Source organism: Lithobates pipiens, unplaced genomic scaffold, assembly GCF_037356315.1.
Source record: "Lithobates pipiens isolate NorthernLeopardFrog02 unplaced genomic scaffold, aLitPip1_a1.2 Scaffold_8, whole genome shotgun sequence".
Lineage (NCBI taxonomy): Eukaryota > Metazoa > Chordata > Amphibia > Anura > Ranidae > Lithobates > Lithobates pipiens.
The window spans coordinates 228,404,509-228,428,853 of NW_027507903.1; positions in this window are offsets into that span (position 1 = coordinate 228,404,509).

Consider the following 24,345-nt stretch of genomic DNA (forward strand, 5'->3'; position numbering starts at 1 on the left):
TAGTTTATGTTTAAATCATTTAAAAATCACCAGATCTCGGATGTAGGCAGGGTCCATCTCTGCTGTGGGCATCTGAAGCCCTCTTGTCTTAATTTCCAGGATTCGGTGCAACTGACTACCCAGCATGCACTTCCGATCTCACGCTTGCACAGTAATGCCACTGTACAGCACTCATTCTTTCTGACAGGTTGCCATAGCCATGGTGACATTGGCGAAAGTTCCCACCCCTTTGCTATAGCAACCTGTCAAGAAGAGGACATCCTGGAAGGTAATAGAAGTCGGGGAAAGCAGTGTCAACCTGCAATAAAACCAAACCACTTGTTTAGCCTGGAAAACAAAACAAATAGTGCTTGCATAATTATTTTTTTTTCCCACATACTGGCAGATCCCAATTAGAGATGCTCCATTTCCTATCGGCAGATGCTGTTCTTTTCAAAAATGTTCAAGGCATTTCCAGTCTGGAAATAATGCAAGATTTCGTCAATGCGAATAGTCTAGTGATGAAATCGCCTAGATGGCCGCAGCCGAAAGTGCTGCAGAGAATAAGTGAAAAAAGGTATTTATGACGAAAAATAAAAAAAACTTTTAGCCATTTATAATAGCATTTAGGATAGGCGTGACAATAATTGGACTTTTAAAAAAAAACGGGTGGAACTCCGCTTTAGATAGTCTTTCAGACACTTTTTCTTAATTTCCCCCCAAAGTGTACCTATAGGTGTTTAACTACAAGAATTAAAGTGGTTGTAAACCCTTACAAACCACTTTGACCTACAGGTAAGCCTAGATTAAGGCTTACCTGTAGGTCCAAGAAATATCTCCTAAACCTATACGGTTTAGGAGATATTTGCCCGAAGACAGGCACCGCTGTCTATGGCGCATGCGCTGTAGACAGTGGTGCGCAGGCGCACTGAGCGCAGCATTTCCAACAACGGAGCTGCCGCGCATGTCGGCTCCCGTGCGCATGCGCGGGAGTGACATCATCGCGGCTCCGCCGAATGACAGCGGCGGAGCTGCGAGACCCCACCGAAAAGATGGATGCGCCGGACTACAGGGGACAGCGGTGACATCGCTGGCTCCTGTGTCAGGTAGGTGACACATAATGGGCTACTATGCGATGCATAGTAGTCCATTATGCTTTGCCTTTGCAGGGAATGAAAGAGGAAGTAAACCCATCAGGGTTTACTTCCTCTTTAAGAAACTGCAAATGATACAGCACTGGAAAACTGTAAAACTGTAAAACTGGGCCGCAGCAGGACAATTATACTGAGCAAGGTTAGGCCTCAATTTACTAGAGAAAAGGGGAACAGGCAGGGGTTTTACTACAATAATTTAATTATTGCAGGGAATTCAGCAGTGTAAAATTGACAAGCAACTGGAAATGTTTTTAATCAGGGATAATAATCCTAACTGGTATATGCCTACCTTTTTTTCCTATGAGGACAGCGGGTGCAGTGAATATAAGCGATATTATGTGAGATAGTTTAGGTTCATAATGTTCTTGCATATATATATTTTTTCTTTTAAAAGATACAACATTTTATAGTGATGAGGCTGGCTTATCCAAAAGCCCACTTATTGACCCTTTTAAAGCTGACCATACACTGAGCTAATATTGGCCAGTCTCTGATGAACCACCGGAATCTTTAAGCTTCATAGCCCTCCACCCCAATTGAAAAGTTGAATGCAATAGCCAGCATTGCAGATTTGTCTCTCCCTGCTGTTTAGTGTGGATGGAGGAATCTGTTATATATTTTTTTACATTCAGTCTGCGGTCTAAATTTTAAAAAATCCATAGGCGTATGGCTTATTTCACCCTGCAAGCTTTAGTTCAAAGACTATGCAATGCATTATGGTATTAAAAAAATATTTTGTGCGAATCTGCAAATAAATTCACCATAACTTCAGATTCAAAATTTGACTTGAACCCATCATAGCAGCAATCCTGGATGTTATCCCTAATCAGTAGTGAAAATGCTGCACAGTAAAATATATCAATATTGTAAATTATAGATCTGTTATTTAAATATTGGTACTTTAAGTGCTTATAAAATGTTGGTATTCATTTTTTTTTTGTGACTGTAGGTCTTCCGCAGCAATGCTACTGAAACATTTTCATATACGCATAATAATACACAATAGCTAAATGCCAAAACAGCATTCAAAGTTTAGATTGTATATCTACATAAATAATTCCAATGTAGGGTTTTGTTGTAATTGTATTCTTTTTTAGATTTAAGGTAATAAAAAATAAATTATACACTTAAAAGTTATTACGGATATGTTTTTTTTTGACTATTGGAGAATGCAGTTTAACTAATTCCATTCACTTCTCAAACAAAGACATCCATGTTATTTGCCGGAGTTCCTGCTATTAGTCATTGTTACTCTATATACCTCTAAGGCAAACAAAGTGTATTTAAGTAATTTACTAGTAATTGCAGATCTTTTTTTCCCTTCAGTCTTATACCTACATGACTATCTGAAGAAGCACGTCCCCATGTTGGCAGTAATTATAGTTGACTCTATGTGATCTTATACTCAGAACCGTGGAAAGCAAATTATGCATAATTTGAGTGCACTGATTGCTGCAAACACAACCATATGAACCATTTGTGAAATGTTGCCTAGGGCCTGAAATATTTCACTTTTTAAGTCTCAAACTAAATAACTAGTTTTTCTTTTGACTTTTGTAAATAATTCTGCCTATCCTTGGTCAACCCATACCAGATATACTTTCACTGTAAATGCATGTGCTGTTTAAAAGTGAGTAGAACTAGTAAACTTTGCAAAAAAACATTTAACCCTCTTGTCTGTAGACTTTGTTCATACTTACAAATAAAATCAATTAGCGCTATACTCATACATTTTTATTTCACAAGTATTTAAAGTGAGCCCCAGTGAATCACACCATTCTTTACACTTCCACTTACCTTTCACAGCAGCCAGTTAATAACTTGCAGAATTTTGCTTAATTGGGCATTATACAATTCATTATACATTGAATCATTAAACATGAAAAACTTAAAGTGGAACTTTACCTATAACAACTTAATAAAAATATAATGTTCTTTAGCGAGGAACATACATTCCACATTAATAATTATTCTACCAAATTAGTGTGTGCTATGAATTGCCTACAGCATTGTGCTCGATTCTTCTTGCCGGAGGCTGGCATTTTGCTGAAGTCCAGAGCCCCTGAGCAGAAGTAAATCTTTAGAGATGAAACCATAGAAGCAACTGAGCATGTACAGAGAAGGATAAGACAGCGTATTCCTGGATTATAAACAGTATAGGCACTTATTTTTTATGTTTTACATAGCTATACCTACAAAAGGGACCAATATGAAGTGATTTAGAAGGACTTAATTTTCTGACTAAAGTTCCACTTTAGGTTACACGGCTCAATGGATTCCTCCATCCATGCTACAGAACATGGATTTCCCAATGCAGCTATTGTATTTTTACAGCCAGGCCTGACAGCAGAACCTGCATCTGATTGGACGCACGCATTGTGCAACTGACAGTTGTCTCCCTGGCTATTTAAATTTTTCATTCAAAGAATGTAGAGGCAACACACAGAACCATTTATTGAATGAATTTCAACTGGTTCATCGAGAGATGGCCAAAATTTGTTCCAAGTATGGCCTGCTTAAAACCATAAACTTGTAGCAAAATCATGGGTAATCCACTCTTAGATCATGTTTTGAATTTGTTTAGCTGTTTTAGTGGTGAACATTTATTCCCCTCTGAGCCTCTTGTAATCCCAGTCAGCACTGAAATGAACCTTGTATGCCTAATACAGTTTTTCTCAGGCTGTAAAAATGATGTCCAAATATATTTAATATTTCGTTTTCATAAACTAATCACAGCATCCTGATGGGTTAAAAGGAAAGTGGGTGAAAAAAACCCTCACTTGTCATGATCTCACTCCGGAGGATCTTCACAAGCGCTTTCTAACCACCAGGTATATAGGGTTGTTTAAATCATTTTATTTAGCTTTTTTTGTGTTTGTGTTTTTGTGTAGTTACTCATTATTAATTCTCTGTCACTTTGTCCAGGATATTTGAAAGGAACCTAAATACCGCCACAAATTACCTTCATTTCACTTTATTAATTGAATGAAAATGCATTTTACCAAAATGGTGAAATATTCTGTTTTTTTAAAAGGTTTTTGAGGAAATTAAAACTCTCATTTTAGGTCTTCACTATTAGGGCCGGTTCACACTGCGATGCGAGGCGAGGCGACACGGCTCGCCTCGCCTCGCTCCCACAAGCGCCCCCATTCAGTACTATGGAACCGTTCTGAGAGGAGCGACTCGAGTCGCTCCGACTCAGAAAAAAGGTTCCTGTACTACTTCGGGGCGACTTCGGGGGCGACTTGCAAGTCGCCGCTGAGCTCCCCGCAAGTCGCGGCGAGGTAAGTCGGAGACGCCTCGCCGCGGCTCGCTGTGTGAACCGGCCCTTAACCATACATGGATTAATACATCTGGAAACACTGTCTTTCTTTTGACTGTGAATAGTGTATGTAACAACAATGTACTAGCAGGTGAAGTATTTTAATTATAAAGAAAAACAAGATCAGACCTTTGTAATTTTATTTTTGAATGTATGTGTACATTTGGAGCTCTAAAACATTTTTTGTGTACAAAGAACAATATATCAGTTTAATATACCTATATATATATATATATATATATATATATATATAATCTCACAAAAGTGAGTACACCATTGTACAACATTTTATGATATTGTGTTTGGGTGCACTAAGATACATTTTAGTTTATTTTTTCCTAAAAATATACAGTATCTCACAAAGGTGAGTACACTCCTCACATTTTTGTAAATATTTTATTATATCTTTTCATGTGACAACACTGAAGAAATGACACTTTGCTACAATGTAAAGTAGTGAGCGTACAGCTTGTATAACAGTGTAAATGTGCTGTCCCCTCAAAATAACTCAACACAGCCATTAATGTCTACTTTACTTTGGAGCAAAGTGTAATTTCTTCAGTGTTGTCAGATGAAAAGAAATAATAAAATATTTACAAAAATGTGAGGGTGTACTCACTTTTGTGAGATACTGTATATATATATATATATATATATATATATATATATATATACATATATATATATATATATATATATATATATATATATATATATTTAATATATTATACAGAATGACCAAAAATAGCAGCAAAAGAAGTTATTAAGCTATTAAGAAGTGCATTCACTCTTTTCCATAAGAATTGATTCAGTCCTTGGTGGAATGCTGTTTTACAAGTTCTGAAGTGTATAGGGGTTTGCACTATTCTTGAAGAGGAAAACAATTAAATCTGTACTGTATGCTGCTTTCTGTAGCTTTGTATAATGGTTCAATATAAGCATACAAATTATGTAGAGAAAAAACGAATGAATCAAAAAGCCCTCCAACTGAATGAGTGTGTAGCACAGCAAAACGTTCTTAAAACAGAAGGTATTCACATGTCTCATTCCAACACTTATCCAAAAAAAAGAGGATTAATACAGTACCAATTTTAAGGGCAGTGGAGCCATGAAAATCTTTCCTTATAACTAAAAGCCTAATGCTCATCTAGAACTGTTGATGTACAGTGCAAATATATCCTAACATTATAGAGCCATGTATTCCAAACTGCATACAGCTGTTTCAGGTTTTTTGCCCATTATCACCTAACACTGACCATACACTGCACTGATGTTGACCGAAAAGTGAACTAACTGAAAGCTGTTTTAACCTCCCTGGCGGTATGATTCAGTCTGGAATAAGGTGCTGAAAGCGGTACAATTATTTTGCATGGAAATCTGGCTTTTATTTTGTAGTCCTGTAATTCTTAGGAATAACGCTCTGAAATCTCTTCAAACCAGAGTCTAGCGGACATCCCGGGTATGATAAAGTTTATAATATAATAAAGAATAATAAAAATTATTCAATAATGTAATCAAATCCCCAAAAAAATGAAAAAGGGACATGTTTTGGTTGCTATGGACAATCTCCAAATTCCAAGCAGTAAAAAACAGTATTTATAATATAAAAGTGCATGCAGGGCATTGCACAAACCACTAGGGACAAAGGGGGTGTGTAATTTTTACTACAGCACTGTAATCTGTAAGATTACAGTGCTGTGTGTGTTTTGTGTCTTTTTACATTTTTGAATTTTCCGCCGTTCTCCGCTCCCGTGCGTCGTAACGTCGCAGGGAACGGAGCTCGGCGGCATTCGGCACTGTGAATCGAGCGGAGGACAGCTCGATTACACAGCACGGCGGACATCGCTGGATCCAGGGGACAAGGTAAGTAACGTTACCTGTGTCCTCCCCTGCATCCAGCGGTGCAAGCCCGAGTCTGGCTCGGGGTTACCGCTATTGTAATTAAAATTCCAACCCGAGCCAGACTCGGGATTACCGCTAAGGAGGTTAAACTGCAGTGCTAAACGTTTTTTTTTTATCTTGCAAGGTAAAGCCATAATGTGCTAATATGCATCGCATACTAGCATATTATGTTAAACTTACCTTAAAATTAAGCCCTCCCACGCTGAGATGTCAAAGCTGGAGGCCGCTTCCATCTTCACCCGTCTTACTTCCGGGGTTGGCAGACTCCGGCTTTGTGGCTGGCCAGAGCCACGATGATGTCACTCTTGCATGTGCACATGGGAGCCACTGTTGACAGTCCAGGGCTCTGAAGGAACGACACAACAAGCTCAGCAGGATCACTGAACTAACCTTGCATGGTTAGTACAGCGGCTCCGACCGGTGCTGACAGGTTGAGTGAAAAAAAAGAACGAATAGTGTGTACCTGGCTTAAGTACCTACAAATCTTTTTGCCATTAATTTACAGCTGCTCATCTCTGTGCTGCTTGAATTGAACCATGCCTGTGTTACAACTCTACCTAAACCTCTTCTACTTCGACTTGAGTTACTTTAAAACCACTTCAGCCCCCGAAGAATTTACCCCAATCCTGACCAGAGAACTTTTAGCGATTCAGCACTGCGTTGCTTTAACTGACAATTGCGCGGTCGTGCGATGTGGCTCCAAAACAAAATTGACATCCTTTTTTTCCCATGAATAGAGCTTTCTTTTGGTGGTATTTGATCACGTCTGCGTTTTTTATTTTTTGCGCTATAAACAAAAAAATAGCGACAATTTCGGAAAAAAACGAATTATTTTTTTCCTTTTTGCTGTAATAAATACCCCCAAAAAATATATAAAAAAACATATTTTTTCCCTAGTTTAGGCCAATACGTATTCTTCTACATATGTTTGGTAAAAAAAAATGCAATAAGCATTTATTGATTGGTTTGCGCAAAAGTTATAGCGTTTACCATTATACGTGCATATAGTTCTATGGCATTTTTATTGATAATTTTTTTTTTTTTTACTAGTAATGGCGGTGATCAGTGATTTTTATCGTGACTGCAACATTATGGCGGACACATCAGACAATTTTGACACATTTTTGGGACCATTGGTATTAATACAGCGATCAATGCAAAAAAAATTGCATTGACTGCTGTAAAAAAGTCACTGACAGTGAAGGGGTTAACCACTAGGTGGCGCTGTAGGGGTTTAGTGTGTCCTAGGGAATGATTCTAACTGTGGGGGGAGGGGCTATGTGTGACACATCACTATCACCGCTCTCCGATTACAGGGAGTGTGATCAGTGTCAGTGTCATTAGGCAGAACGGGGAGATGCTTGTTTACAATAGCATCTCCCCATTCTTCCTCACCGTGAGACGATCGATGGTATGCCTGTGGACATCGAGTCCTGCGGGACCCGCGATCCCGGTCGTGGAGCTCCTGGCGGGCATGTCCGTGATCCGCCTCTTAAAATGCAACGTACAGGTACATTAATCTGCCTGTATGTGCCCTTCTGTCATAGAATATCTGCATGAGGCAGTCAGGAATCGGTTAAAGCATCCAAACTTCAAAACAAAAATAAGGCAACTCATCAGTCTTTAGATGTAATAGTTTTATTTCTAAAGGTTTTTTTCCCTTTAATTTCACCTGGTAATCGTGCAAATAACACACTTCCTATCCATTTGTGTCTACACTCATTTCTCCACTGTATCTATGGAAGGAGCTGTGGTTCTCACACAGGCTGAACTTCAGATACAGTATGTTTGCCTTTGTTCATCTCCTTTACATGATGGATAGATATGACTAAAGTAGACACAAGAATAATGTTTGTATTTTAATTTCTGCCCAGAGGAAGTGTCAAGGCCACTGCATTTCTAGCAAGATCAGTAGGCATTTTCTATATTTGCTAAAAATATTCTTAACCTGAAAAAAAGACTAATGTAGCCAACACATTTAAAGTGGTTGTAAACCCTTACAAACCACTTTGACCTACAGGTAAGCCTAGATTAAGGCTTACCTGTAGGTCCAAGCAATATCTCCTAAACCTATATGGTTTAGGAGATATTTGCCTGAAAACGGGCACCGCTGTCTACGGCGCATGCGCCGTAGACAGCGGCGCGCAGGCGCACTGAGCGCGGCATTTCCAAGAATGGAGCTGCCGCGCGTGTCGACTCCCGTGCGCATGCGCGGGAGTGACGTCATCGCGGCTTCGCCGAATGACAGCGGCGGAGCTGCGAGACGCCACCAGCAAGATGGATGCGGCGGACTACAGGGGACAGCGGCGACTTCGCTGGCTCCTGTGTCAGGTAAGTGACACATAATGGGCTACTATGTGATGCATAGTAGTCCATTATGCTTTGCCTTTGCAGGGAATGAAAGAGGAAGTAAACCCATCAGGGTTTACTTCCTCTTTAAGGACTAGTAATCTGCAATTTGTTACATTTTTGTTTTTCGGCTTGCATATGATTTAAGCCTACAGTCTTGGCTTCTTATTCATTCTTCTCTTCAGTAATCAATCTTCACCTCAACATTAGGGATGGGTGGATCTGCTCAGGTGGGAGATTGGTCGAATCCTGTTTGAAAAATTCATGAATCCTGAACTATTAAGAAAGTCCTATTAATATATGGGAGGTGCATTTTGATACTGAGGGCAGGAGAAGATAGGGTGGGTGTAGATTGACCCTCCCTAGCATGGCCCCGTGACCCTGTTACCAGCTTAACTTGGTGTATCCCAAGCCTCTGAAAACCCCTTGTGAGAGTTCCCTCCCTGTCACTAGAGACCACCAATGTTGCAGCAGATGCAGCAGGAGAATGTTGTGGGAGGATATTTGAAAAATAAGGATTAAAGCGGAGGTCCACCCTAAAGTGGACCTTCCGCTCATTGGAATCCTCCCCCCCTCCGGCGCCACAATTGGCACCTTTCAGGGGGGAGGGGGGTGCAGGTACCTGTACAGTACAGGTATCTGCACCCACTTCCGGGATAGCTCTCTGCGGAAAGGGGCGTAGATTCACACCCCTTTCCGAAAGTCCCCCGCTGCCTGCTGGGAAACACACAGATCCCAGAGGCAGCAGGTCCATCCTTATTGCGCAGCGCGACTCGCGCATGCGCAGTAGGGAACCGGGAAATTAAGCCGAAAGGCTCCACTTCCTGATTCCCATACCCAAGATGGCGGCGGCAACACCCGAGAGACGATCGAGAGATCGGCTTCGGGTGCCGACATCGCGGGCGCGCTGGGCGGGTAAGTGTCCTTATTTTAAAAGTCAGCAGCTGCAGTATTTGTAGCTGCTGGCTTTTTAAAAAAAAAAAACGGCGGAACTCCCGGCGGACTCCCGCTTTAAGGAGGATGAGTATAAACTTTTTACTGCTAACTTGCCTGTTTAAGATGCTGCTTTCAAGGAGCCTTGTGGTGAAAAGTCATGATTTTACTCATGCATGCGGAAATTAAATTGCTGGTACTTTTACCACAGCTGATACGCTCTTAGCAGAGGCTTAAGACCATAACAGTGCTATTGGCACTGGGTAAAAGACCCACACTTCAGAGCTCTGGCCCTAGCTGTTACTTTCAGTCCTTTCAGTCAAGCTATCCTTGGAAAATCACTGACTCTTACTGCTTCCTGCTTGATGTCCACTCCCCGTATGGTCTTGGTGCAATTTTCCTCATTCCTAAAATCTGAATTGAGGAAGGCTCACACATGACAGGGATTATCCTCTTGCTCCAAGTCAGTGATCAAATAGTTTCACTGACTTCTCAGTGCCAGTTTGCTGGGCGATGGTGGGATTAGCAGAAGAGGAGGTGGAGAAAGAAAAAGACACATTAGCAGCAGTTGAAGACAATTGACTGCTCTTTGCCTAGGAGGAAGAGGAAGGCTTTGTCAGTCACTCAACTACCTCCTGAATGTGCTATGAGCTGTAAAACACATCCACTGAGATAGAAAAGGTGAGCTCTGTCTCTAAATGATGCAGCCCAACCACTGCTTTATTCTGTAGAACCTGCTTACCCTCTACAACCTCCACATGCAGAACCTCAGCCTCCCAAATTAGACTTGCCTAACATTTTTTTTTTTTTTTTTAAATGTAGAAATATTTGTTATTTATTTCAAAAAATTTTATTATCAGTTTACAGACAGAGTACACAGTACATTGCTAACAGGGTTTGGGTATAGCAGAATATAAAAAACATTGGAACAAACAACTTGCGACATCATACACAATAATGCGGTTACAAACAAGCAAAAGGGTATGCCGCGTAGGACTGCTAGGAGAGTGTTTGCTTTAGCATATAGTCAAAAAATGAGACACTCCGGTAATATCGGAGTCAAAGAATTAAGCTACTCTCAACCTCTAAATAAGTAGCGAGTAAAAGGATAATGGTACTGCGTGGACAAAATTTTTCAAATAGAGGAAAAAGAGAAGAAAGAAAGAACAGCTAGAACACAACAGAAATAAAAGCAGTAGAGTGCCTAACATTTTTTTTAAAGGGAATTACCTAAATTCCATAGCAGCTAAGGCAATAGGGAAAGTAAATAAGTGGTGATTTGGTGCACACTACTTTAATGCAGAGGTATGTGGTGACATGCTGCAAACAAAGGGTGGCGTTGCCTGTGCCAGCTTGTTAGTGTACACTGCAGACCACAAAATAAAAATAAAAAAGTCCTACAAAATAAAATCTCTTCCTCGAAAAATAAACTCTGAAGCACTAAACTTCAACCCTTTTTTAACCTAGCAGAAAAAAAGAATAAATGTGAAATAAAAAAAACTTCAATAAAATTGCAAAAAAAAATAAAAACTGGGGGGGGAGAGGGGTGTTGGTCTGAATGGAAAAAAACTAACGTGTGTGGTTGACTTAAAGCAAATTTTTTTTTTAAAAAGTCAGCAGCTACAAATACTGCAGCTGCTGACTTTTAAAATAAGGACACTCACCTGTCACAGGGTCCAGCAATGTCGGCACCCGAGGCCGAAACCGTCCCTCGGTCCTCGGATGCTGCTGCCTCCATCTTCGGTATGGGAATCAGGAAATGAAACCCTGCGGGTTCACTTCCCGGTTCCCTACTACGCATGCACGAGTTGCGCAGTGCAATCCGAATGGTCCCTGCTGTCTCTGGGACCTGTGTGTGTCCCAGCAGACAGCGCGGCGGGATGGGAAAAGGCATAGACTCCGGGGGAGTCTATGCCTGGAAGTGGGTGCAAATACTTGTCTTAGACAGGGGGGGAGGGTTCCAAAAAGCAGAGGTTCAATTTTTGTGTGAACCTCCGCTTTAACTCTCCCAGTCTCTGTAGATACTGTCTGCTCTCTCTGAACTACTGGTACTTGCTGCTATTTATAGTGAAGTGGATGGCAAATAACAAAGCCCCCTATTGCTCTATTGTTGGCAACTGTAACCCTGCTTACCACAGTTAAAAGGTCATACTGTACATTATGGTTAAAAACAAAATAGTCTGCCAAATTTCAAAATGAATTCACTGAAATTTTTTAACCCACTGAATCTGCCACAAGCAGTGAACCCAAACCTCATTCATCATCATGATCATGGGAGATGTAGGGGCGCTGCCCCCCCAATCCATATGCCCGCCCCCTAATCTACATGCAGGGTGCTGGACGCATGGATTTCAATTTTATTTGTTTTTTTTAAAGCAAATGATTAGAGCCTGAGGCTTCAATTGGGCTTAAGGAAAGGGTGGGCTCGGGGAGCAGAGCTATTGTCTTTCTGATTCTCCTCCTGGCCAATCAGGAAGTGGGTCCTGAGACCCGATGTGCCAGGGAGTCTTAGGACTTAGGTCAACACTGACTGTGTTGATGGGGAAATCAAGCGATTTTTTTAATCTATCTATCTATCTATCTATCTATCTATCTATCTATCTATCTATCTATCTATCTATCTATCTATCTATCTATCTATCTATCCAACCCAATATCTATCTGTCTATCTATCTACCCAACCCAATATCTATCTATCTATCTATCTATCTATCTATCTATCTATCTATCTATCTATCTATCTATCTATCTATCTATCTATCTATCTATCTATCTATCTATCCAACCCAATATCTATCTATCTATCTATCTATCTATCTATCTATCTATCTATCTATCCAACCCAATATCTATCTATCTATCTATCTATCTATCTATCTATCTATCTATCTATCTATCTATCTATCCAACCCAATATCTATCTATCTATCTATCTATCTATCTATCTATCTATCTATCTATCTATCTATCTATCTATCTATCTATCTATCTATCTATCTATCTGTCTATCTGTCTATCTATCTATCTATCTATCTATCTATCTATCTATCTATCTATCTATCTATCTATCTATCTATCTATCTATCTATCTATCTATCTATCTATCTATCTATCTAATTATCTATCTATCTGTCTATCTGTCTATCTATCTATCTATCTATCTATCTATCTATCTATCTATCTATCTATCTATCTAATTATCTATCTATCTTCTATCTATCTATCTATCTAATTATCTATCTATCTTCTATCTATCTATCTATCTATCTATCTATCTATTTTTCGATGTTACAATTTACACAATCTTTCATTTTATTAAAACCTTTATATTTAATCATATGTACCTTTTTTTAATGAATCAACATGTTTGTTTGAATGTCTGGACAATTAATAGGGATGATTTGAGAAAGTAAATAGTCACTGCATGACATGTAAATCATAATTAAATTATTTTAAACAATTTAATTGAGGTAAAATGAAGGGGCCATGAGGTTCACGGTTGGCTTTTTCAGTACAGCTGTGAGCAATATGTTCCAGTGACTGAGCTTGACTCCCTGACAGCAATTAAAATGTTTAGACTATCATAATCGTGTCTGCTTTTTAATGTAGAAAGTAAAATATGATACTAAACTATCGGATCTTGTATATACGTCTTGAACTTTATAATGCAAAATAAAAATAATATCTATGCAGACTAAGCTTTGCAAAATGACTTATTGTTTGACTTGTCTTGACTATTGACTAGGGAAGCAGGTTCAAGGAGCAGCCCCAAGGCCCAAAATGTATAAATATATAAATTATTGTAATTTTTTTTTTAATTATTTTCTCTCGTGGCCACTTCTGAACATACCTGCTTCATTAGCTCATTCTAGTTTTTATCAAAATTGTCAGGGGCAGAGCTTCCCCAAAAGGGCATTATCATTCTGGTGTATCCATAGCTGGCATATTGAAATCTGTCTGGTTCCTGAATTTCGATCCTCCTATTGGCAGGCTGCTTTTACTGAAGTCAATCTATTGATTGTCTTCAGTATGACCAGCCTGTTGTTTTTTTTTAATTATTATTCTATCACTGCTGGCAGCTATAATCATTGTACCTTCTGCTGTCACAATACAATAACTCAGCAGAAGGGATTCCGCCATCAACACTGACTGTGTTGATGGGGAAATCAAGCGATTTTCTTTCCTTCAACCGATAGTTAAAGGAAAGAAAATTATGTAATGTATGGCCTGCATATATTTAAATGCAGCCCTATCCATATTTATTAAAATTGCTGTACTGATTTAACTTATTGCAACAAAAGGTAGGCAGTAGGATTTTAAATACCCCTCCAGTGATCACACAAGTACACTTATGTAAGAAAAAATTATGTACAAAATCTTTATTTTAACAATAAAATTTTAAAAACATGTGTCAAATTGTGATGGCTTGCATACTCATACCAGCAAAACATTATCCACTACAAACACGTATAGCTATTTGTCAAAATGAGGAACTAGGATCATCGTTTTTCGTGGAAATAATCGCTTCTTCAGGACATGATCACACAAGTGAATTCTTTTTTGGAGATTTAAATTTATACACTTTTCATGCATCTTGTAACTATACCAGACAGTATACAGAGATGTACTGGTGGAATATTGGTGTGCTAGTATGAGGATCAAGCTTGTCTTTCTCCCCTGGGTCAGCGAGACTATACCTCACTGGATATTCCACCAGTATATCTCTGTATACTGTGTGGTCTAGTTACAAGATGCATGAAAAGTATATAAATCTCCGAAAAATAATGCAATTGTGTGATCATGTACATTTCAGAGGTCCTGAAAAAGGGGTAATTTCCACAAAACATGTTGACCCTAATTCCTCATCTTGACAAACAGCTATACATGTTTGTAGTGGTTAATGTTTTGCTTGTATGAGTATGCAAGCCATCACGATTTGATATGTGTTAATATTTTATTGTTAAAATAAACATTTTGTTCATATTTTTTCTTACATAAGTGTACTTGTGTGATCCTAGAGGGGTATTCAAAATTCTACTACCTACCTTTTGTTGCAATATATTTACTATAGGGATGACACACTCCACTGGCATATCTTTCAAGTTGATCACCTCCCCTATAGATACCCAACAAACACACAAAGAAAACCTCTTGTGATTTAACTTGTTGAAAGCTGTATCTGCTAGTGACAACCATTAGAAAGGCATGCACATTACCAGGGTTTTCCGATATGTTTGAAAGTGTCAGATAATTTCTGAATCTGCTGTCAGCTGACAATTAAATTGTGCAATAAAAAGATGAACCCTAAGAAAAAATATGCAGAAACCATAAGGTAATAACATGAGTATTTATTATCATCACTTCACAAGATATAAAAATGCTACCTGCACTGCAAGGTCCTACCACTGTGAATGTGGTTGTAAAAAGGAAACAGCGTTAGTACATATGCAGAATAAGGGACTCAAAAATATTGATTATGAGCAGAGTAAACTGATGATAGCCATGGTCATAGCTCAGAGCTCCCATTTGGAGACAGATGTGTGTTCCTGTTAGGAGATAGAGGTGCTCTACTCAAGAGACAGCAGTCCATACTGGAGGAGAGATTCTATGTCCATAGGATTGGGTGAGTCAAAGCAGCTAAGTGAGTCTAGTAGGTTAACCACTTAACAACCGGCCCATAGCCGAATGACGGCTACAGGGCGGTTGTTTAACTCTGAGAGGCCGTCATATGACGTCCTCCCAGAATTCTGCTCTCACGCGCCCCCTGGGGCGCGCACTCAAGAGCATCCGTGGACCCAGCGCATCACGGATCATGGTAAACAGCAGCTCATCGTGGCCGTTTACCACGTGATTGCTCTGTCAAATGACGGAGCGATCAATTGTAAACAAACCGGCGTCATGTTATGACGCCGGTTCCTCCCTCTCCTCTCTGTACCGATTGGTACAGCAGAGGGGGAAGAGATCAGTGTCAGCAGCGCTGTGGGCTGGATCTGCAGTGCCCACAGTGCTGCTCACTGAAAATTAACCCCTCAATTCCCTGCCAATACTCTGCAATACCCTGCAATACTCTGCAATACCCAATACCCTGCCAATACCCTGCCAATACTCTGAAATACTCTGCCATACCCTGCCAATACCCTGCCAATACTCTGCAATACCCAATACCCTGCCAATACTCTGCAATACCCTACCAATACTCTGCCATACCCTGCCAATACCATGCCAATACCCTGCCAATACTCTGCAATACCCAATACCCTGCCAATAATCTGCAATACCCTGCCAATACTCTGCCATACCCTGCCAATACCCTGCCAATACTCCACAATACCCTGCCAATACTCTGCAATACCCTGCCAATACTTTGCAATACCCTGCCATTTTTTTTTATTTTATTTAAGGCTTCCCAGCATAGAAGTGAGATGTGGGGTCTTATTGACCCCACATCTCACTGTAAAGAGGACCTGTCATGCCATATTCCTATTACAAGGGATGTTTACATTCCTTGTAATAGGAATAAAAGTGATCCAAAAATTTATTTTTGGGGGAAAAAATGTCAAACTAAAATAAATAAACTAAAATGAACAATAAAAAAATTTAACGTGCCCCTGTCCCCATATGCTCGCATGCAGAAGCGAACGCATATGTAAGTCCCGCCCACATATGAAAATGGTTTTCAAACCACACATGTGAGGTATCGCTGCGAACGTTAGAGTGAGAGCAATAATTTTGGCCCTAGTCCTCCTCTGTAACTCAAAACATGTAACCAGTAAAAAATTTTAAAGCGTCGCCTATGGTGATTTTTAAGTTTGACGCCATTCCACGAGCTTATGCAATTTTGAAGAGTGACATGATAGGTATCTATTTACTCAGCGTAACTTCATCTTTCCCATTATGCAAAAACATTGGACTAACTTTACTTTTTTTTTTTTAAGCACAAAAACAGTTTTTTTCCCCCAAAAAAAGCGTTCGAAAAATTGCTGCGCAAATACCGTGCGTGATAAAAAGTTGCAACAACCACCATTGTATTCTCTAGGGTCTTTGCTAAAAAAAATATATAATGTTTTGGGGTTCTATGTAATTTTATAGCAAATAAATAATGATTTTTACATGTAGGAGAGAAATGTCAGAATTGGCCTGGGTGCTCCAGAACGCCTGATGGTGCTCCCTGCATGTTGGGACTCTGTATGTGGCCACGCTGTGTAAAAGTCTCACACATGTGGTATCGCCATACTCTGGAGTAATAGCAGAATGTGTTTTGGGGTGTAATTTGTGGTATGCATATGCTGTGTAAGAAATAAACAGATAATATGTCAATTTTGTGAAAAAAAAGGAAAAAAAAATCTTGATATTGCAAAGAATTGTAGGTAAAAATTACAACTTCAAAAAACTCATCATGCCTCTTACTAAATACCTTGGAATGTCTTCTTTCCAAAAAGGGGTCATTTGGGGGGTATTTGTACTTTTATGGCATGTTAGGGTCTCAAGAAATGATAGGCCATCAGTCCTTCGGGTGTGATCAATTTTCAGATATTGGCACCATAGCCTGTGGACTCTATAACTTTCACAAAGACCAAATAATATCCACCAATTTGTACTTATTTTTACCAAAGATATGTAGTAGTATGAATTTTGGCCAAAATTTATGAAGAGAAATTACTAATCTGCAAAATTTTATAACAGAAACCAAGAAAAATTCATTTTTTTACAGAATTTTCGGTCTTTTTTCTTTTATAGCACAAAAAATAAAAAACCCAGCGGTGATTAAATACCACCAAAAGAAAGCTCCATTTGTGTGAAAAAAAAAGGACAAAAATTTTATATGGGTAGTGTTGCATGCACTAAGCACCGAAAGCTGAAAATTTGTTCTGGTTATTAAGGGTGTTTAAGTGCCCGGTGGTCAAGTGGTTAAGGGAGAGTCTAGGAGACTGGGAGAAACAGGATGACTAGGCAAGTCCAGGGCACTGAGGGAATCTGTAAGTCTAGGAAGAATGAGAGAGCCTGGTGTGCTTAGAGATCCCCTATTGAGAAGCCATGAGTGGGCCTATAGAGCAGGGAGCTGTAACTACAGCCTGGGTGAGCCAGGAAAACCCAGAGAGCCAGGAGAGCTGGATGAAACATCTGAGGGACCAGTGACAAAAGCTACGGCACCACTGCTGAATAGAAAAAGCCAGATAACTTGTAATTTTTCTACTTGTTTTGCTGGTGATGACTGTTTTTGGACTTTTTACTTTTGATTGTCTAATAAAAGTGGGCTGGCAAGCCTTAAAACTACAGTTTGGACTGGCACATACTTACTACAAGATACTTCTATCCCCCGTGTCACAATATACTATATGTACAGTATATATATATATATATATATATATATATATATACTGTATATACATATAATGTATATACTCATTCACTGAACAGTCTGCACTTTACAAACACCCCACATAGGGTTTGATTTACTAAAACTGGAGAGTGCAAAATCTGGTGCAGTTCTGCGTAGAAACCAAGCTGATTGGCTACCATGCAGAGCTGCACAAGATTTTGCACTCTCCAGTTTTAGTAAATCAGCCCAATAGGGTTTTCCTGGCAGAATACTATGCCAGTTACTAAGCCAATGCAGGTTCTGCTCCTTTGCACTTAATACATGATCAGACTGTTGCGCAGTTGTGTTGTATTCATTTGTATTATGCAAAAATTCAATACCGACCATGTTAATTAGGTTGAAAACTAATTTTGGGTTAAGGCCTAATGTAAATGTCTCTGTGCACTCTCTATAGCCCTGTGGATCAATTTAATGTATGAAAAAAATAATTAAATAGGAGCTTAGATATGATTCAAACTAAAGAACAAAACAGGTATTTTTCTGTTAACGTTGCAGAGTGGACAGTGGAAAGAAAAGGGATGTCAAACTAAAAAATAAATGTTTTATAAAGTGTAACAATTTTTTTTAATGATTTAATGAGATCTGTAAACTTGGAGCAATTTGTAAAGTTTTGTAACAATGAGATACCTAAGCAATTACATTACCAGCTGTCCATCTGCTTTTAATTTCAGTGTCAAGTCATTGCTTTACCAATTAGCACCTCACTGTTGTGTACTCACATGTTAAAAGATTTCAGTTTCAAGCAGTGGAGTTTATGGAAACTGAAGGTAAACCTTTTATTTCTCCATGATCTTGTTCTGAAAATGTGCTCCAATTTGACTGTGCAGTTTAGACAAATAAGATCATTTAAATCCATTTAGAGGTGATTTACTAAAAGGTGTGATCTTCAAGAAAAGTGTTATGCTCCTTTGTCCTTCAGGGAATAAAAGTATAATGGACGTGCCAATATATGACTATATATCTATTGAGATTGGCTTTTAAAAAAAACAATTTGACAACTGAAAGATGTTTTTAAATACAAAAGCTCAGATCATATCCATTTTTTATTCAATTGATTGTTCTTATTTGTGTGTATGAAGAACTAACACTCCCAGCATTTCTCATTTCACTACTTACAGTGAGAAAACACGTGCTCACGAGCTGAAAATTTCTGTCATGTTCTATGTAGTTTTCTATAAAGCTCTTATTAAGAATTAAAAGACCGCAGATTATACAGCAGTGTAAAATCGGGCAGCAACAGGACATTTTAACCACTTCAGCCCCCTAAACCATCAGGGCATTTTTTTTCGATACAGCACTGCATTATTTTAACTGACAATTGCGTGGGTGTGTGACGCTGTAACCAAATAAAATGTATGTCCTTTTTTTTCCCCACAAATAGAGCTTTCTTTTGGTGGTATATGATCATCTCTGCAGTTTTTATTTTTTGCGCTATAAACAAAAAAAAGACGGACAATTTTGAAAAAAAACAAGCAAACAATATATTTTACTTACTGCTATAATACATATCCAAAAAAAAGTCTTCATAAATTGAGGCCAATATGTATTTTTATACATATTTTGGTGAAAAAAACCCAATAAGCGTATATTTATTTGTTTGTGCAAAATTTATAATGTTTACAAACTATATGATAGATTTATGGATTCTTTACATTTTTTTTTACTAGTAATGGCGGTGATCAGCAATTTTTAGTGGGACTGCGACATTGCAGTGGACAAATCTGACACTAAGTGACACTTTTTGGGGACCAGTGACACCAATACAGTAATCAGTGCTAAAAAAATGCACTGATCACTGTATAAATGACTCTGGCAGGGAAGGGGTTAACATTAGGGGTGATCAAAGGGTTACATGTGTTCCCTGCTAGTGTTTTCTAACTGTGTGGGGGATGGACTGACAGGAAGAACACAGAGATCCTTACTAGGAACAGACGATCTCTGTGTACTCCCCTGTCAGAACGGGGATCTGCATTTTACATGGGCAGATCCTCGTTCTGCCTTTCTGTGGAGCGATCACAGGTGGCCAGTGGACATCAAGTACGCCGGATGCGCTGATTGGCTACCAACGCCATGCATCTGGCATGCACGCCAGCAGTATCTCGTGCACGAAACAACACACAGGTACGTTGTTTCGCGCAATAGAGCTTCCCTGCTGCGGTATATACGCGGTGGGCAGTCTCTAAGTGGTTGATGAGGGAGAATTGGCTGAAATGTACTAATAAAAAAGAGCACGGTTGGGTGTTTTACTTCTAGGATTAAGAGACCATCAATGCTGTTATTATGATGGCACACAACCCCCCCATCTTTCCCCCCCCCTTCCTTTTCTCTTTTCTTTTCTTTTTTCCCCTCTTTTTCTTCTTATCTTTCAATTACACTAATGTTTGGGTTTTATCCTAAGGCTTGACTTCCCAGATACTTGGCGTTCATATCTCATACAATCTGTCAATTGATATGCTTTTTGTATTGTGTTAAACTCTAATAAAAATATGTTTAAAAAAAAAAGAGACCATCAATGAATAGACATGTGCAATTTGTTTCGGTCCGAATGTAAATTTGGACACATTTTTGGTTATAATGTTTTGCATTTCATTTCTATTTTACACTGAATGGGTTGTTTTACAAGGTCATTGTTTACATATACTGTAACTGGATCGTTTTTTTTTTGCCAAACACTACCTTCTACAGCTGTCTGAGTAAATATTTCAATTTGTACTATTGAACAAAATTTTATATACACTATTTATAAATGTTTTGACACAAGATTCTCATACCTTTCACACCAGATTCACACCTTTTTTTTCTAATTGCATTCAATTGGAAAAAAAATTGTGAATCCTGGGTAAAAGTTGTATGTGTAAATTTTGTGTGTGTGAAAGCATTTAAAAATATTTTACAGACGTGACCTAACAGTATGTTGAGCATAACACAAACGTATTTGAAAAAAAAAACACTTGTGAATCTATGAATAGTGCAAAAAGTGAAAACTAAAGCTAGTCTTAACGTTACATTTCTCATGTCATTTTATGACAAATGCAACATGTAGAGACATGGAGGAATAGGAATACTGAGGGGTTGCATATCACTATTCTGTAGTTTTAAGGCAAACTGATATAAGATTAGCTAAACCCTGACCAAGTCTAGCCTCATATTTTGGTGAAAATATAAAACTATTATTTATCTTTATGGTCCTGCTTAGTTAAAGGGGTTGTAAACCTTCATGTTTTTTCACATTCATGCACCCTATGCATGAAGGTGACAAAACACCTGGCAGTGACCGGCCCCCCCAGCCCCCCTGTTTTACTTACCTGAGTCCTGGAATTTCACACGGCGGGGATGCGCTGTCCCTCTGCCCAGGGTTCTCGGCTCTTGATTTGATAAATTTATAGAGGCTCAGCCATTGGCTCCCGCTGCTGTCAAACAAATCCAATGGTGTAGGCGCCAGGGAGAGCGCTAATCCTAGGGGGTTATCTGATGTTGGAAGGAGCCACGAGAGCTGCCGAGGGACCCCAGAAGATGGTGTTCGGGGCCACTCTGTGCAAAACGAGCTGCACAGTGGAGGTAAGTATGACATATTTGTTATATTTTTTTAAATAATCAAAGCTTTACAATCACTTTAACTTCACAACATAATGATAAAGACATTGCTGAATTGAGTAATTAGAGGGATAATACAACTGAAGAGCTATGGGGTGTACAAATTGGTCCAGCTATAAAGAAATATAAATTATGGAGAATAATAACAGACTAATCCTTTAACCCTTTTTGTCATTTGTGTACATATCTTTAACTGCTTTGCAAATATGTTTTACTTCTTTGCTTTTTAAAAAAAAGCTATATGAGACTTTCATTTGTAGTTTGTTTTAATAAATGCCATGCATGTATTTTTTTGCTTCTGCAGTGGATTTCTCTCCCCATGCTTGTGTGACAGGAAGAAAAAAAGATTCGGGCACACTAATTAAATTGAAAATGTGCCTATAAGGCCAACAAAGTAAAAACATACTGTAAACTTCAATTTAAAAACTTCAGCTAGTAGAACCCGTGGCTGATGCTGTCCTAAAGCTCTTACATAACCCAACTACATACTAATTTTGACTGCCATTTGCAATATTTTGTAAAGGACTTGGCCATGACGAGTAAGTATTCAATAAGATAATCTTGTTAATAAATCTGTTTATGATAGGATTGATTCTTCCTTTGTCTTGGAAGCAAGGAAGTAATTCATTGATTATGCACTGATTCTACTTATTGCCAGAGTCAAAAGCTATATGTCCAAAATCAATGGTCTTACTGCCCTTCACACTCAACAAGGTGCCCATATTTTAATGGCTAGTCCGTTTTAATAGCTGTTTCATCATTAAGTAAATGCTTACCGAACCATATTTATCCAGTTGCAAGGTAAACATTATCACTTAAATTTCTGGGTTGTAGAATAGAAGTCTCTAGCTTAACTGTGAGGCATATTTGCTGGTCCATATAGTCAATGTGTAGGAAGTTAAAGCATTGTTGAGCTAGAATCCTTTTATCCACAATACATCCAATGGAAGGATCTAAGAACTTTTGTAAAGCAAATAGGTCAACCAGCATGTTGCCCAAATCAAGTTCCTTTGGAGAATCCATTCCAAAGTACTTTTTTCCAAGAGGTGGTAAAGAATGAATAGGAGTGCAAGGTGTAAAAGGTCATTTTATTGAAATGGTAAATGAACACCATTTAGCTTTAGTGCATATTCACTTGGTGTGGAATAAACATGTGCTTAGCTTTAGAAAGAATGGAAGGCTTTTTGAATAGACAGGAGAGGTATTGTTATACAATAGCTAATTTAACACAACTGGATGACTACCAGCTCAAAGGAAAATGTATACTGATAATAATTGTAAGATATTTTCTGTTGTTATACACATAATTAAGGTAACATTTTTCACTAGTAATTAGCTTTTTTGGAATGAAAGTAATCATTCTCCAAGGCAGCAGAGGGCGATTTAATAAGAGGCGCTATAGGAATCACTCCCTAAGGAACTGCTAAAAATTATAGGATCTCCTAATATTTTACAATGGTGACCCACCTGTACATGGACCAGACAACACACTGATACACCAATAGGGATAACATGGGCTTTATTAAGATAGCAGTAAACCCTGTGGGAAAGTAACTGGTAAAACAGGTTTGACAATAGTTAAATGAACATGTTAGCAACCATCCAAATATACAGTGACACAGTGAGGTGAATAGAGATTGCATTCATTCCTGTTAGTTGTCTATGAATTGGCCCTGTCAGAATGCACAAGTTCACTAAATAAGGATCAACTCTGCCAGCAGCAACAACTAAACTTTACAAGTGTGTAAATAACAATGTTGTATGTCTATAATGCTTAGACCTTATCTAGCCACTGCCCATTGGAGTAAATATAAGCAAAGCCTGCCAGCAGCACTCTGATGACTTTACCTTGGTGTTGGAATGCTTACCCTCAAGACTAGGGCCTTTTTAGTCCACAGACATACTCCCACCCTCTCCTAAGATGAAGGGTAGGGATGAGCTTCGTGTTCGAGTCGAACATACGTTCGACTCGAACATTGGCTGTTCGCCCGTTCGGCGAATTATGAACGTTATGGGCCGTTCGCGCCAAATTCGTGTGGCGCTCACGGCCCACAATGCACTGCGTCATCGCAGTGCATTGCTGGCTCATGATTGGCCAAGCATGCACTGTGACCCCGCATGCTTGGCCAATCACAGCGCCAGCAGCGAGGAGAGCCATGATTGGCCACAGGCAGGATGCCTGTGGCCAATCATAGCTCAGGCTGTGTAGTACACGCCCCACACTATATAAGGCCGCCGGCGCGGCGGCCTTGTGTAGTGTGTTGGCATCTGAAGTAGTTAGTGGGTGTTCTGTGTACCTTCAACACAGTACACACCGATCGTTATCGGCCGATTTTCGATCTTGCTCTTCTGTAGTGGTTGTTGTCTGCGTGCCCTGACCGCAGTATACACTGCTATATTCACCTCACCTATATAGCTAGTGATCTATCTTTTATAATAGAGCTTGCAGTCAGTAGTGTTAGGAGCTTGTGCGTGCTGTCTGCGTGCTCTGTACTCAGTACACACCGCTATATACACCTACATAGCTCTTCTCTATTTGAGCCCACTTGCCATCTGCAGGAGTTATTGGAAGTTGTGTGTGCCTCCAGCACAGCACAGTATACATCTGTATATACCCCTTTATCTCTGGTGTTCTATAATAGAGCCATCTGCAGGGCTTAGTGGGTGTTGTGTGACTCCATTACAGTATACCCCTTTATCTCTGGTGTTCTATAATAAAGGCATCTGCAGGA